This window comes from Ceratotherium simum, chromosome 19 (genome assembly GCF_057802395.1).
Source record: "Ceratotherium simum simum isolate JZ-2026a chromosome 19, ASM5780239v1, whole genome shotgun sequence".
Lineage (NCBI taxonomy): Eukaryota > Metazoa > Chordata > Mammalia > Perissodactyla > Rhinocerotidae > Ceratotherium > Ceratotherium simum.
The window spans coordinates 9,420,089-9,438,040 of record NC_141918.1 but is presented as its reverse complement, the minus strand read 5'-3'; positions in this window follow the sequence as shown (position 1 = coordinate 9,438,040).

Here is a 17,952-nt window from a genome sequence, read left to right as displayed (position 1 = left end):
ATTTATTATTTGCCAGGCATTGCTCTAAGTGCTTTACAAATATTAACTCATTTAATCCTTGCAAAAACTCTTTGAGATAGGTGCTCTCAGAGGCACAGAGAAATTAACCAGCTTGTCCAAAGTCACATAGCAAGTAAGCAGCAGAGGCAGGATATGAACCTAGGGACTTCAGAGTCCATGCTCATAATCCTTTTTTTATGCTATCCTTATTTATATTTTAAAATTAACTTTTTGTAATATTTGCTATAATCAACCAATTAGTCTGTGATTGTGCTTTTTACTTTAGTTACCTTATTTTTAGTTATATTAACATTTTGAAAATAATTTCAGTGTCCAGGGCAATCCAGACCAAAACTGGGTTATGATCCTCAGAGCTCTGCTCCCTCAAATAGGTTGGTTGCTTTTAGTGTTGATTTTCCCAGCCTGGCATCTAACATGCCAAAGTGGGCCCCAGGCGTCCTCACACCCACTGACTCCTTCCCTCCCCTCCCACGTGCAATCCTGATTGTGGAAATTTTACCTTTGTTTCCAGAATGTAATTCACTTTCCCTGCTAGGACTGAGACTCATTTATCTATAGGACTGACTTTCCGCATTGCTTTTGCCGGTCTCCTCTGCTGGGAATTGTGCTGTTTCTCCAGCTGGAGCAGGTCCTGCTCTTCTCATTCAGGCAGCCTGGATGCTCCTAGGCAGACTGTACCTTCCACAGAGAACTCCCACTGCCTTGCCCCAACTATCAGACAGAACCTTTTACCAGACGATAAAACATTCCCTTTGAGACTAAGCCCACCTCAACTTTTGGACATCGTGATCTTAAACTACTGTTTACACCCACAGAAACCGTGGCTTTCCTTAGAGTGTTAATGCAGACCCCCACCCTCCAAAGCACAGCACAGATACAAGCCTACACCCCCACTCCCCACCCTGCAACATCCTCTGCCACTTCTTGGCTTATTTGCCATTGGCCACTGCCCCTCTGTAGGGATTCCAGCCAGCCTCGCTGCATTGAGAGAATCTATTAGTTTTTTTCTCCATGGTTTGTTGTTTTATTTCAAAGTTTAGAAAGTTGTCTAACCTTGGAAGACACTGGGGCTGGAAGGCAAGTGTTATGCTCTTCCTGGAAAGTTTAATCTCATTAATTTTGACCTTTAATCTACCTTTCAGAATTCTTCTGAATATGAATTCTGTTCCTCAAGATATTCAGATCAGCAAATTTATCATCTTAAACTTGATAAAAATGACTCCTGTATTTTCATCCAATTTACTGACTCGAAACCGTCGTCAAATACAAGACCTCTTAGGTACACTCAGGGTCTCCTGTCTCACTTGAACATGTAAGGATCCATACAGCTGTGCTGTAAGCCAGTCCACATTTCTCTCTTCTGTCCATTATGTTGCCATAAGAGACTTTGGAAAATGCTATCCTGAAATCCAGGTAGATTGTTTGCATAGATTTGCCTGATAAAACAATGTATTTGTGTTAAGAAAGGAAAAGATATCCTTGGGGATTTTGTGATATGTGTTTCATTTTTTATCTTAATTGCATTTATCTTCCATATTCAGAAGTAGTAAAATTGATGTGGGATACTCCTAAATGGCTATTGATCTTCATTCCACCCTAATAGTCCCTGTAGTTTTCAGAAGTAAGGCCATCTACTACCAAGGTCCCTAGTTTTATAGTTTCCCAAGATTCCTCTAAGTCTGGTAAATTTTCTCAGGAGAACCATGAATATTTCAGAAAGTAGAATTAACTGTTACTTTATTTGGCTCACCAGATATTTCTTGATCACTAGATTTGCATAAAAATAGCTTTCCAATAAGTATTATAATATAATTAGGCAGATTATTTCCTTACAATCATCAAGAAATAGTAGCAATTATTTTGAGAAGAATACAATGGAGACTTTTCTTTTTCATAAAAAATAGTTTTGTTGTTTTCACCAATAAGCAATTTCAGTTGTTTATAAAGATTGATCTCTTTCCACTTTATCCCAAGTGATTGCTGTCTTCATATGAAAGACCCTGGCCACTTCTAATACATCATTACATTGACCTGTTTAAAACTGATTTCAGGCGAAACCAGAAGCACAAAGTTCCAGGTACGTTTAACTAGCAGTTCACTGGTCTAAGCACCTATAGAATTCAACTTCTTCCTTGGACATTATTTTGTATTACAAAATAATTTTTCAATGGCTCAGGTATAAAAAAGTAGTTTCACAGCCATGATTTTAAAATTTGGATGAAAGTCCTAAAGTGATTGCATGTAAGAAAAAAAAAATCCATCCTGCCCAACGTTAACCCTAGCAACAGGGTAAGCATAATAGAAATGAAAACCTTTTGCCTCCCCTCCAAAATTCTTGATATTTTCCCATTGCTATGGGGATTTTCTTAGCTGAATGCACACAGGCAACTTTAAATTAGTGTTTTCCCTTAGCAAGCTCTCATCGTGTTTTTCTCTGGTGTTCCAGAGCTAGAATTGTTAGTTTAACCCCTCACTATTCAGAAAACAGAATCTAATACAGATTTCTACTTCTAGGCTTATCTGTTTTTAGGGCAATGTTTTACCCTATTCATCCCAACTTTTGGTAATCTCTCGTTTTAGAAAACAAGACTGAAAAGAATGAACACTTTGTAGTTAGGAAATTCAGTAGCTACCTTGTTGAATACTAGAAAGCATAAAGTGAGAAGGATGGCACTGGGTTTAGTTCCTTAAATGTAGTGTTTTTTTCAATGATTCGCTGGCAACACCAAGCGAACAACTATTTCCTGGTATGAAAGTCATCCTTTGACTTGAACACGTCATCAAGAGTAACCTGTTCAAAAACTACTCTCTCAGTTTTAATTATCAAGTACTATTTCTTTTATGTGTTTTTGTATATTGTGTGGAATCCTGGCCATTTTCCTTCAAAATCCAATCATAAAAATAAACTAGAACATATATGCCTACCTCTGTAGACACACAATTTGGGTTCAGTTTAGCAATGCTTATAAACGGGCAATTAACACCTTTGCGTCCTTAGCTAAAGGGCCAGTTTAATTGTGATGTTAATCATCTATCCTTTGTCATAATTAATTTATTTTAATGTAGGCATCAAGCAAAGAAATAAAAGGAGAACAGATAGTTTAAAAGATATTTATGGACACTTTGGAGAACATTAATGTTTTCATCTGTATGTATTACAGAGTAATGAGTGCAAAGGAAAATATTGTAGCAGGTATTAAATCTGGGGTCACTCCCTGGTGTAGTGGTTAAGCTTGGTGCGCTTTGCTTCAGCAGCCCGGGTTCGAGGGTTCGGATCCCCGGCTGGACCTACATCACTCGTCAGTCACACTGTGGCGGTGACCCACATATAAAGTAGAGGAAGATTGGCACAGATCTTAGCTCAGGGCAAATCTTCCCCAGCAACAAAAAAGAAAGTTAAATCCCCACATTGTTGTGATGAGTATATGTTGCCCTGTGGCTATGCAAATAACTGAATAACACAAATTTGCCCTTTCCCGTGTGTTAGCAGAATTACCACGTATTCACCCACCATATTTAGTGACCCTTCACACTCTCAGGAATCTTAGAGTATAGAAAGCAAGTGGACAAAAGAGTATTATCTAATGCATGAACAATTCAAATGCACATGTGATAAAATGGTTGCTCCCAGTCCAGCATGCATGGAATGAGATCTCCAGAATTCCTCAGTAGCAGGTGTGAGATGTATAAATATACCTCCAGAACTGTATATTTGGCCTCTCTCTGTTTGTTTCCCCTTCTCTGTTACTCTTCTTTTTTAAGCCACTGAGCTTACTGCTTATCCAAGAACAAGTTACCTGAAGTGACTGTCATGATTAGAATAACAAATATGTATTATTTTGTGCTCCTATGGATTCCACTTAGAATACCTCAAAAAATTAAGGATAGAACTACCATATGATCCAGCTATTCCACTGCTGGTTATTTATCCAAAGAACATGAAAACACGAATGCATAAAGATACGTGAACCCCTGTGTTCTTTGCAGCGTTATTCACAATAGCCAAGACTTGGAAGCAACTAAGTGCTCCTCAAGGGATGAACGGATGAAGAAGATGTGATATGTATACACAATGGAATACTATTCAGCCATAAGAAATGATGAAATCCAGCCATTTGTGACAACATGGATGGACATTGAGGGTATTATGCAAAGTGAAATAAGTCAGAGGGAGAAGGTCAAATACCGTATGATCTCCCTCATAAGTAGAAGATAAAAACGACAACAAACAAGCACATAGAGACAGAGATTGGATTGGTGGTTACCAGAGGGGAAGGGGGGAGGGAGGAGGGCAAAAGGGATAGTTAGGCACATATGTGTGGTGATGGATTGTAATTAGTATTTGGGTGGTGAACATGATGTAATCTATGCAGAAATAGAAGTCTAATCATGTACACCTGAAATTTATACAGTGTTATAAACCAATGTTACCACAATAAACAAATAAATAAAATAAAATTCATTAGCATTTGGGTTAAAAAATAAAAGGAATACCTCTTCTAAGATGGATGAATTGTTCATTGTGAAATAGATGGCTTTTTCAGCTATAAGAGCTCCATCTATTTGATTATTTTGGATATAGAATTCATTGCCTAGTACACAATCTTCTGATTAAAAGTGCTATGAAAAATACATTTGTGCAGTATACTTTTTTTTTTTTTTTTGTGCTGAGGAAGATTCAACCTGGGCTAACATCTGTGCCAATCTTCCTCCACTTTACATGTGGGACACCGTCACAGCATGGCTGATGAGTGGAGGAGGTCTGCGCCCAGGATCCGAACCTGTGAAGCCGGCCACCCAACAAGAGCGAGCGGAACTTGAACTGCTCAGCCACGGGGTTGGTCCCTGTGCAGTATACTTTTGACAAAATTACTGATTAACTCCTGAGGGCCATCATCTGTTGTTAAACAGGATATTTCGCAAGGTTTGAGAAATGACATATGCCAGATAATCAAATAGATATTTCCTCATTTGTTTCATTTCTAAGAACTGGAATATCGCTTTATTATCTGTATGGCTATACTACATGCTTCGTGCTTGATAAACTCACTCCAATGATTTACCACTGTGCAGAAACTTCCAGGTAAAGTTTGGTTAACAAGCTCAAGCTAGGCGGCTTGTGCCACAGGGCAGGATCAGGTCTACTTGCTTACTACACATGCCACATCTAGGATATGTGCACATCACAGGCTATCAAGAAAGGTGTTTGGTTTGTCTACCAGAGAAACTCAATGACCTGATCAATTATAGCTATGATTGAACCACTCAACCATCTATCATTGGAGGCTCCTCTGGGACAAATTAGAATCTTCATCAGCCTCTAAAAGGCATGATCCAAGGTTTCCCCTCAGATTCTACCTCAGAATGGAGACAAACCATATGCTTTGCTCTGTGCCTTTTACTGGTTTCTGAAAGGTCAAGTCTCCTACTAATGAAATGGTGAGTCAGACCGGATTAAACTAGAACTTTCAGTTCTAACAAAACTGCTTGTTCTATACTGACCTGTACAAACGTGGCTTATAACTAAGCTTAGAAACTAAAAAAGTCACCACAAACCAAGCTTAAAAATAAGACTATTTTGTGATCATCAAAATGATGTTCATAAATTATTTTTAACGATTTATAAGAAAATACTTATATTTCAAACAACATGGGAAAATTAGGATATCATATGATCACAACCATTTTTTAATTATTAGAAAAATATACAGGAAAGAAAGACACCAAAATAACAAGTGATTATCTTTGGGTGGTAAGACTATTGGTGACTATTTTTCTTACTTCTACTTTCCCATATCTTCCAAATTTATTTTTTACAATAAACAGGTACTATGTGTGTGATTTTATAACTTTTATGTTTAAAATGTTACCAAATCACTATTCATTTTCACTCATTTCATAATTTCCAGATAATTGTTCAAATTACCTCTGTAGCTCAATTAAGATCTATGTTTTCACAAATAGCTGGGATAAGAACATAATTTTATTTGCATGAGTATGTGTCAACGCTGTTCTGAAAATAGAAAGGAAGGCCTGCACTGGAACTTGCCACCACAAAAAGAAAAATGAATATGCACTTAGAAATGTCCATCTATTTCCCTGAGTTATTCCTTTTTAAAAGAACGGCATGCGAATTTCTTATCTGTGTTCTATGCTTCCCCATGCTAACTTGAATTTATAGTGGATGTTAACTATAGCTTAGTATGTGGTACCTGGGGAAGGATCATAAGAATTTCTTTTATTTTTATTTTTCAGAAAAGGAACTGCCATTTGAGGTTGTTGAAAGTTTCAGTTCCTAGAGTTGGATGGAAATATCAATTACATTTTGGAACAAATTCCCTTTGTTTTGAGAAATTCACCAGGATGGAACTTTTAGTTACGTGAAAGTACCTACCGTCACTCCTAGAGAGAACTGTGAAGTTACCATAAATCTGAATGTAGTCGCTGAGGAACAAGTCTTTGTTCTGTCAGGTAATGCAAATAACTGCATTTTCAGGCAGACTGTTCCTTTGCAGTGTTAGAGAATTATTTTCTGAAAATATAGATTTACGCTTAATGTTAGTACCCTCCACTTATCAGGATTGAAATACCCCAAATTTGGGAAATACGTTTTCAACTATCGATATTGTGTTATCTGTGCCTTGACTATCAGCCCAGGCCCTGCTTTTTCCCACTGAAAGAATGAGAGTTTCTAGTATCCATCTAGCTGGGGCAAGAATGGGTGGACCTGGGCCTTGGGGAGGGAGCAGCTCTTCTCTGAGATATTGGGCTAGAGAGGTAGGTGGCCTGAAATGAACGAACACGGAGGTTTCTCCCTTGCTGGAGTAGTGAACTGGCCTCCAGACACACAGGAAGCTGCAGACAGCTGGGCTAGAATCCTGACACTGGGCTCAAATGTCCAGGGTAAATCACTTCAGCACCACATAGTATTACCTCCCAGATTTTCAGGAAAGCCTTCCTAAGTATCATTACCCCTAAACTCAAAGGGATTTGGAAAGGTTAAGAGAAAGAATGTGTCTACACTGGGAGCAAATCAGTCCAGAATGTACAGTGTCAAGTCTTTTCAGGAATGGCCACAGGTGACTTGGAGAGCTCTGGAGTTCAAGGTGGCCACCAGGATGGGTTAGAGAGATGTGGAAGCATTCCTTAGTGAGTCCCAGGGACATCTGAGGAGAGGAATCCTAGGAGAGAGATTGCAGACAAACGTTCTGGGCAAGTAGGAGTCACCAATCATTATGGCTTGAGTAGTAAAATAAATGTGACGTCAAGCTAGAGAAGAGAGGTCTCTTGCCTCTGCATATATAATCTAGTCTTTTTTTAAATCCTTTTTTTTAACTTATTTATTTATTTTTCCCCCCAAAACCCCAGTAGATAGTTGTATGTCATAGTTGCACATCCTTCTAGTTGCTGTATGCGGGACTCGGCCTCAGCATGGCCAGAGAAGCGGTGCTTCGGTGCGCGCCCACGATCCGAACCTGGGCCGCCAGCAGCAGAGCGCGCGCACTCAACCGCTAAGCCACGGGGCCGGCCCTATAATCTAGTCTTTATGATATAATAAAACATAGTTGGAGACTTTTAGTCAGTCAAATAACCCATTTTTAATTCTCAGTTTTACTTGTTAAAATGTGTTTGGAAAATGTTTTGCTGAAAAAAAAAATGTTTTCCATACTGTGCATTCAATTCTATACAATTCCTGATATTTTCTCTCTGGCTTCAGTAAGAGATTGTCATTCCATTCTTCTAAGTCTCTTATTGTTAGAAAGTTATTTCTTATACATTCCTCACCTCTATGCTAATGTTCCTCTCCTATTTATAGGGAGAGAATTGTGCCCTCTCCTTCAAAGAACACAGCAAATTGCTTCAAATAATAAGACAGAATAAGTCAATCTTATGTTTGCGATGGACCATAAATTATCGAAATCTTAACAGAATCAGCACACTTCTGAGGCAAGTGGCCTGAATCACTTCTCTCCTGCATAAGCATATGGTTCCCACCACATGGTTTTGGTGAAAACAACCCTGGTCACCACCTCCAGGAGAGTCTAGCCCTGAGGTGGAGCCAAGGTGAATACAGTCATGCATTGCTTAACTATGGGGATACGTTCTGAAAAGTGCATCCTTAAGTTATTTTGTCACGTGAACATCATAGAGTGTACTGAAGGAGAACAAAATTTGCTGCCCCAGAATGTGTCTCTTTAACATGAGAATTACCTTAGGCTGATTTTTTTTTTTTTTTTTGGTGAGGAGGATTGGCCCTGAGCTAACATCTGTGCCCATCTTCCTCTATTTTGTATGTGGGATGCTGCTACAGCATGGCTTGACAAGAGGTGTGTAGGTCCGCACCCGGGATACGAACCTGTGAACCCTGGGCCACTGAAGTGGAGCATGCAAACCCAACCATTACGCCACTGGGCCAGCCTAAGGCTGATTATTTTTAAGAAACAAAAGACTCAGAAAGTTTCTCTTGTTACTTCCCCTTTAACTACCTAAACGAATTCAGATCCAAAAACCTGTCTCAAGAAACCTTAGCATAAATGAACTAGGTGGTAGACAGGGAGGAACCTAGAAAAGCCTATTTGTTGGGCTCCCCTCTGTGTTCTTCTGTTTCTGTGTGGCCAAACACTTGTTTTCCAAACCTTTGCCCCTTTCCACTTGCCTGTGACTTGCCTTCCTTCCCTTGGAAGTCCCTGACTCTCCCCACTCCCAACATCCTCTTTTGTCTTTAGCTGAGATGGTATTTAAAGTGAGGGCTTCAGCCATTTTGGTGAGTTACTTGGTTTCCTGGGTTTCTCCCATGTATACAGGTCGTTAAACTTTTGTTTGTTTTCCTCCTGTTAACCTGTCTCATGTCAATTTAATTCTTAGAACAGCCAAAAGAACCTAGAATGGTATAGGAAAATTTCTTCCTCTCCTACAGTACTTACACAAACCTAGAGAGTAAAGCTTACTACACACCTAGGCTGTGTGGTACTAATCTTATGTGGCCACTGTCGTATATGTGGTCCATCATTGACCTAAATGTCTTTATGCAGCACATGACTGTGGTGGCTAGTGACTAAGAACCATTGAGCCAGCAGAAGCGTCCAGACTCCCTCTTTATGTTGTTTGACAAGGTTGGCTTCTCATACTTCTTGAAGAGAAGAGGCAGGGCTCCTTCACTATCATCCACTGACACCTGGGATCCAGGCCATTCCTTCACTTCACCTGTCAGGGAGGGACCAGGAACAGTCTGCTTTTCCCTACCTTATCCTTAAGGCTGGAAAGTCCTAATGTGCTGTTATTACTTGGGAGGAGGGAGCGGCATACAGCGAAGTTACTTTCTTCCTCAGGTCTTTGTGGATGAGACAGGGGCAGTCGTGGGTCTGTACAAACCCTCTGTTCTACTCTTGCCTTCTTGCTCTAGAGACTGTGGCTTCTCTCACAAGGGAGTGTCTAGTGAAGCCTCTTAAGGCCTAAGGCTGGCTGAGAGTCTTAGTACCCATGGGGGTTCCAGGTCTGTGCAAGGGACACAGAGGAGCTGGTGGTGGTTACTGAATCTGTGAGCCTTTGAGGGCTTTCTATGGTCCCTCAGGCACACGCTGCAGGAAGCTAGCTCTCCTCCCCCAGAACACAAGGGCGGCTGCCACAGAATCACATCGACCAAGAATGCACATCCTAGGATCAGTGACAAGTTCTATCATCTCACAGTTAGGGGCTGTGACTGCTTCCCACTCTGTGAAGTTTGGAATTCCTCTTCTTCAGATGGAAGAATCCTCCCTGTGTGTTTGGATGTCACTCCAATATTGCACTTTCTTTTCTCTTTTGTGTCCCACTCAGTCACTTCACATTCATTTTTGTTTCCCCTCTGCCCCTCATCCCCACTTCCTGATAAGTTCTGCTCTATCTTTACACTTTTCTTCTTGAATTATTCCTTTCGTCTTGTCAAGGTGCACTTTATTCCTCCTAAGAAATTGAAAGATACCAGTTTGAATTTAAAGCGTGTATAATCCCAAGCCAAGAGACAGACCAGCCCACACTCAGAGGATCACTGTGCACTCACCTCAGTCCCTCCATGCTTCCTGAATCCCAGTCTCTGGAGATGGGGTCAAGGAATCTCCTTTGAAACAAAACCACTAGGTGAGTCTTGTGAACACTAGAATTTGGAAACTCTTGCATCAACTCTGACTCCTTCCAGAGCAGTGACTCTGTCCTTTCCGTCTTTGTCACCCAATGCCCAGAACAGTGTTTGATAAAAAGTAGATGTTCAGCACGTGCATATTGAATGAAGAACTAGACTAATGAAGGAATGACCAAACTGAATAAATAATGAAGTTGCAGTCCTTGGCAAACACTAAAAAAGAACTTGTATGCAGCTTTTTAGCCTATCGTGTTTACCAGATTTTGCCTGACCTCCCAAAGATCCAACACCTTCCATTACACTCTTGATTTCAGTGATGCTAAGAATTCCACTGAGTCCTTATCCCACAAACCCAAACATTTTAATTTCATAATTTGCTTTTTAAAAAATTTTACTAAAACTTAGTTGCTCATTATCTCCTTCATCCAGGGCCAGGGTCTCTCTGCCTTTTATGATGACAGCTCCCTAATATGATAAATGAGTATTTGGTAATTGTATGCAGGTAAATGAGTTTCCTCAGAGCATTCTCTCTCTCCCTTTAGGTCTTATGCATTCATCTGAATAGTGTCTTCAGAAGACAACGGTATTCAATGTCTTTGCCCTAATCCCAAAGTGAAACTCAGATAACGAAAACTATAGGCTTCCTTGAAGGCAACCTAAGCAAAAAGCATTGGGAAAATTTACTGCATAAAATAAAGTACTTTATTTACAGCACCTGCTATAAATAAGAAAACAGCCTTTTCATTTTTTGTTGTTGCTTTTTGAAGAAGCTACTACTTTGGTTATTTGCAACATTTCTCATACATTTAAAACTAAGCATTCAGTTCATATTTTGGTTTATAAAATAAATTTTAAACTGGAAAGAAGAAAGAATCTTTTACTTTTAAAAAAAATGACTATTAAAATCTTATTAATTATGAAGTGAAAATATTTATCTTTAGTTTTAGCCACCAAAGAATTTTTTAATGTGATTTATATTTTTAAAATTCTATAAATATGTGAAATTGTCATATATGCCTGATTATTGTATCACTTTTTCCTACAGGACAAAAAGATGTGTTTTTAAAAATATAAACGCACCTAAATAAATGTAAACTAAAATTTACCCTTGACAAAGATAACTATGAAATAAGAATAAGTGAGCCAGATTACAAAAATTAAAGATTCAAAAGGTAGGCCAAAATCTGAGATAATAAGAAAATTAGAAAGCAGCTAACATGTTGAGACAGAAGTTTGGGATCACCAAGGGACCCCAGTGGAAGGAAAAATCAGGAAATCTCATGGAATTCATTTCTCGAGTCTTCATAAAAAGAAGAGATTTTCCCTACTGTAGACTTAAAGGGATTGTTGCCAGAAGGCAGGAGGATGTACTAGATAAACGCTTGACTATCTTTGACCCAACAGTCCTTTATTCTTACACAGTCTTCCTATTCACGTGGTCCTGGTATTTCAAACTATATCATTAACTTATTTTTTTCTATAATATAAAAATATGCATTTTTAATTTACTTTCCAAGCTTTGGTGATATTCAAGTAAATTTAAATTAATAGTTTCTTTTTCTCAGAATAGGACCACATGGAGGTTTGGTCCCTCTGAGCATGGTTTGAGGCCCTTCAGTTTCTGATCCTACGACAATGTTAGTTGACTCTGGCTAATTCCCCCCCACACCTTTTTTTTTTCTATTGTAAACCCCATAGGACTTAAACGTAATGGAGATACATTGAACAGAATAGTCTGTTAAATTTTGTTTTATTCAAGCTCCTGCAGCAATAAATCCTAAGAAAGAAACATCCAATGATAGAAAGATTAAGACTTGTGATTCACATTTGGAAACACACATATCAGAGAAGAATATTTCAAGACTGAATATGTTCAAAACAAATAAAAGATACAAATCTTTTATCTTATTAAGGAAAAAAAGAAAATTAACTGGAGAGCAGAAATATATCCCTGGCTCTTTCCATGACAAGCACGGTGTATGGTCTCTTTTATTCACTAGCTTAGCTAGCAGGGCTGAGGGGTTGGGGTGCCAAGCTGGAGAGGCACTACAATGTTCTAGCCCAATGTTCTGCTGCCACAGGGCCGACAAGGGTTTGCTGTGAAAGGGCAACATATTGTAAAAAGCACTAACGTAGAAGTGTGTGTAGGATATTCTGGAAACAGGAAGGACAAGCATCCAACTCAACTTGAGAAGAGACAGGGGCAGGGGCTGAGGGTCTCAAATGTCTGGCTTGAATACCTCCTGCTGAGGATTTGGATTTATCCTGAAGTTAATGAGAATTCCCTGGAGAGTTTTAAACAGAAGCGTGTGATCAGAGCTCTCTTTTAGAAAAATCACTTTGGCAACCATGCAGGAGATGAATTAGGGAGGGGTGAAAGTGAAATCAGGAATTGAGCTAAAAGGCCCTCCAGGAGAGAAGTGGTGAGGGCCTGAGATAAGGCGGAGACAGGTGGACAGTGAAAGGTGTGAAGAAGGGAAGGTATTCAGGAGGCGTTGGGGAAGTGGTAGATCACCTGTGGGAAACAAGGGAAAGGAATGAGTCTAGAATGGAGTCAGCTGCTCTGCTTTGGACAACTGGTTTCCTTTGGGTCAGTGGCCTTGTGCAGACACCAGTTTTGGAGGAGAGATGATGAGTTAAGTTTTCCATCTCAGTACTGGTATTTGAATAATTTTTTGCACAACTAAGCCTCAAAATGTCCTATTTCTGTGTCAGGATAGGTGAGATTATTCTGTGAAAACAAATCACCCAAAGTTTCAGTGACTTAAATAAAGGAGAATTGCTCATCCATGCTCTAAATCACTAATGGGGCAGCTGGGAGCTCCATGTCGTGCCCACTCAGGGACTGGCTAACAGACTAGCTGCTGCCTGAAGCGCTGCCAGGTGCTGTGGCAAACAGAAAGGTAGCAAATTACACAGTGACTGTTAAAGCTTCTTGCCAGAAGTGACATATCTCTATCCACTCAGTTCATGAACCAAAGAAGCTCACATGGCCACACCCAACTTCAAGAGGGCGGAGAGGGGAGGCAGGAACTGGAATGTTTGGAGAAGAGCACAAATAGTTCTACTTTGTAGTCTGTAACCATTATCTAAGGAGACTCATTGCCAGCTATGGAAGGATCCATGAGAAGAATACACCCTAAAAGAGTTGCCTAAAGACCTTAATAGTCTTTCCGTCTCAGGCATTTAACTCAATAGTATATTAAGTTCATTCAGGGAAAGAATACTTTTCATTATTATTTTCCCACCTTAACCTGGCACATTCTCTCTCCTTAGCCCAACAACATGAATCCCACACCAACTCGTTTGCTTTATTCGTTCAACAAATATTGAACACCTACCATGTTCTATCAGGCACTGGGGATATACCAATGAACAGGGCAGACGTCAGACAACATCCCTATCATCAATTTGCTAAGGTGTATCAGGAAAAATAGAAATTAAACAAATAATCACACAATTATTTGCTGATGATTGCAATAAGGACTTGGAAGGCAAATAAGGTGTGCAATGAGAATCTAAGAACGGGGATAGTTTGGGAGGTGGAGTGGTCAGCTAGCTGGGAAGCTGGTCAGGTGAAAGTCCTTGGAATGATTACAGGCAGAGAGAAATCCTTGTGGGAAGGCTAGAACGTGGGAAAGCCATGAGACTCAAGAGGGAACTGAAATAAATCCAACGTGGCTGACGCAGAATAAGCAGCAGAAAGAGTCGGGGCTGGAGGCTGAGGCGGGGGTGAGATCACAGAGGTTGTCACAGAATAAATTAAAGAGATTGCTCATGATGCTGAAGCAATAGGAGGTTACTATAGTTTCAGGCAGGGGCATCACATCATCCATATAGATGTAGAGACATGAAGGCTGTTCAAAAGGAAATTTACAAGGGTAATTAGCAATGTATTGTACACAACTGTGCTTCATTCACCTTCTTCAAGTCTTCACTCAAATGTCCCTCCTCTGTGAACCCCCGCCTTCTACCATCCTACCTAAGATGACATTGCCACTCCTCCCATACCAGCCTCCAGACCCCACTTCCTCTTCTTTTCCATAGCACTTGTCACTTTGTAATATTTTAGATAATTTACTTATTTATTAGTTTATTATCTGTCTTCTCTTGCTAGGATGTAAGCATCACTGGGACAAAGATTTTTTTCCTAGAAAGCACCTGGCATATGGGTTCTCAACAAATATGTGTTGAATTAATGTCATATCACATTATTATTTAGAGCTATCTTGTAAGATGGTTTATCTCTCAGTGTTTATGATTCAACATACTTAGTTTAAAATAACTGTTTCCTAACTATGTGGTCCCTAGGCAAAGCACATACTGTGGTGTCATTCTTAAACATGAAAATTGCTGCTGCTGCAGAAATTCATCATCTGATTATTCAAGTTTATGGGAAAATGTTTTTATAAAATACAACATACAAATACAAATTGAGTTGACAAAAAAACGTCAAGCAAATTTTAGGAAGAAAAGATTATGAAACTTGGTCGGGACCATGAGTCACAGTGACAGCTTAGCTATTTTTCAATGTTGCTATGTATACCTATAAAAATGCACTGCTGTGCTAAGAAAATTATAGTATTTCACAACACAGCAGTGATTAACCCTTTAAATCTACTTTTGAAAGATTGTAGCCTTAATTGAAGGTGTTTTAAGGACTAATATGCAGTTGGCAAATTACAGCTTGTGACAATGTCTAGAATTCCCTGAAGAAAAGCCAGTTGATTTGTAAAAAAAATGCCAGACAGTCTCTCTTTAATTTCTGTGTATCTGACCTCATATAATCAGAGGGACCTTAAGAGTTTCCTGGTTTATTTCACAAATTAAATTTTTCATTCCCATCGTCAATGTTGTTACCACCCATGATTTCCCATTCATTTGCTTATTAAACTCATTTTTTGAGCATCCACTATGTTCTAGATACTGTTAGGTCCATTCATTCATTAGCTCCCTCATAAAACATTTATTTATCTGTATTGAGGAGAGGCACAGATTTTAAGTAACAAAATGGACAATTACGTAGTCAGGAAATTAATTTATTTGTAAAAAATGGAGAAAGTTTAGGTAAATAGAGGAAGATATATCTGATTTTTATAAAAAGAAAACACATCCAATGAGCTCCAGTTTTAAAAGTTATTTTGGCTGTAAGTAAGTCTGAAAGCAAGAAGATGAGATAATTGAAGATCTTTGTATTAAACATTTAGAGATATATTAAACCAAATATAAACACCAAAAAGTAATCATATTATTTTGATTATATGTTTAGCACTATAAGGAAATATGATTACGTATTATTAATAGTCTACTTTCTAAACCACTTGAAGACAGCTTACACATGAAACTGTACTGCAAGGTAATAAGACTAAAACAAGGCAGACATTTTGCTGAACTTGATTTCTTAAATCTGCACCCATTCTCAGAAGTGGGACTACTTTATTCATATTCATAGAATCAGTGTTATTCCAAGTCTGAACCAAGCCAGGTAGTGTTTCAGAATGATTTTTAATCTCTATTCTAGATTTTCTCTTACCAGCACTCCTGCCAGTGTTGGAGTCCTGCCCCTGCCCCTGGCCTGCTGACTGGGCTCTGCCTCTGTCACACTTGCCTGGATAACCATGTGCTGCCTGCTTGGTCCTCGACTCACTTAGTACATGCAATTTGGGCTTAGGCTCCTGCATGTCTAACCCTAGAGAAGGGCTGAGGTCCATATCCCATTTTTTTCATCCTTCTGTAGTTGAATCAGACAAATAAAGCATCATAATTAAATAATGCTTTCAGCAACAGTTAAAGCAATCTATTCTACATAAACTTGCTCATAGTTGATAAAAATAGGGATAGATTGTGCCAGAATATTCTTCCACACATGTAAGAAAATCTTTCATTCCATTAGCCCAAGATATCCTTCAGGATTATGAAGGTAGCTCATGTTATTTTATTTCTCAAATAATTCTGCTAATTGCTGTTCTTCTTGAAGTTTCCTTGTAGGAAGAAATTTGCTCACCATGGAATGAGCACGTCTCTACTGATCTGATTCCAGTCAAGCCTCTGTGAGGTAGCCCTACCACCATCAGGACCTCCCATCTACTCTGTGGGGCTGGAAGCCATAGTGCATTGTTTGATGGCAGGTACTCTGGTTTCCTGAATCAAGGAGGCCAAGATGAAGCTGGCAAAGTTTAGAATCAGTGAGGTGTCAAGCTCCAGAGGTATGTGTCTAACCTTCCAGATGACAGTGACACTTAAACCTATCATAAATGTCACTGAGATGGTCACTGTGGAGAGCAAAAAGGCCACAGAGACTCTCCAGCAATGAGTTCCTTGACTGTGGCCAGATCTCTATCATTAACATGATTCCTCGTACACACGGCTGTATGAAATGAAGCAGATGAGGGTGAGGGTATGGAAACACTTCCAGGATGGCCAGCTGAAGCTCAGACAACTGCAACTAGAGAAAGCACAGGAGATATTTTAAGGACTTACTGATGCCTAGTAAGGGACAAGGCTGTGGGCCACTAGGGGCCATTATAGCCCCTGAAAGATGATGTACTTAAGCAGATGTAATCACCATCAAGGGTTTATAAGCAAGAGACTGTGTATCTGAGGCAGGTCTCAAACAGAGGCAGCCACACAAACCATTACTATAGTTGGAGATCAGTCAATAATATTTATATTCATATAGGGCTATGGTTCCCTAATAGGGACCATGTGGTAGTGACAATCAATAATATCTCCAAGTGCAAAGCATGGCAACCAGCAATAAACCATGCAGCTGCCAAATAATGTCCTTCACTGGATGGCACCAGGCTAAGGGCTAAAGGCCCCCCAAAACTTCAAAGATACAAACAATAGTATGTGTTACCTCAGAAATATGCACATCTTTAAAATTTTGTGGATTGTTAACGAGAAATATTTTAACGTCCCTAGAAAACAATCTACATAAATACTAAGTCTATTGACTTACTTGATTCATATTTCACTGCTTTTGCCCATGAAATGGAAGATTTAGGATTTTCTTGTAATGTCAATTTTCATTTTTTCTTATCAGCAAAATCCTGAGTGAACTTGACAGGGGCTGTAGAATAAAGTCAGTAAGAATGGAAACAAATTGGCTGTCTCTCCACATCTAGCAGATATAAGAGATGCACCATTGACACAGATTTAGACGTCATGAAACAAACACACATCTCTGATAAAGCATACCTGGAAGCATGTGATACAGAGACATAACCAGCATCCAAGGGCACGAGTGATGATGCCAGAGAATTTCTCGAGATTTGTTTTTATGAATACATCTAAAATCATTCACAACGAAATATTATTAACCCAGTTTTAGGTTGAATAAGACAAAATTTTAAGGTCAAGACATCCATCGATCAAGTCAATAAGGACCATAAAATTGGGGACGTACAACAATCAGCTCATTCTTTAGTTTCTCCATGAGAAATAATTGGCACTCTAGTATGATTTTTTTACTTATTTTTCTTCTTAAAAGTGAAAATGTGATTCTCCATTAAAAACTTGGTTCTCTAAACTAATATTTTTTTAAAAAGGAAATTATAGGTTTTGTTTCATTATGCTTTTATTTGGGGGTTAATTTGGGAACTTTCTAACATGAGGCTAACATAAATATTTGAAGAAACTATAAATGTAGATTCTTCTAATTTTCTAAACTTCCCACGACAATGCTTTGTCCCATGTAATGACTCCCAAATGACTGAAGCATAAGTCCTTGGACAAAGGAAAGTACTCGAGGCAAGCAGAAAAGAAATTCATTATTGTTAAATGCATTATGCTCTAGAAAGAGTAAGGCCTTA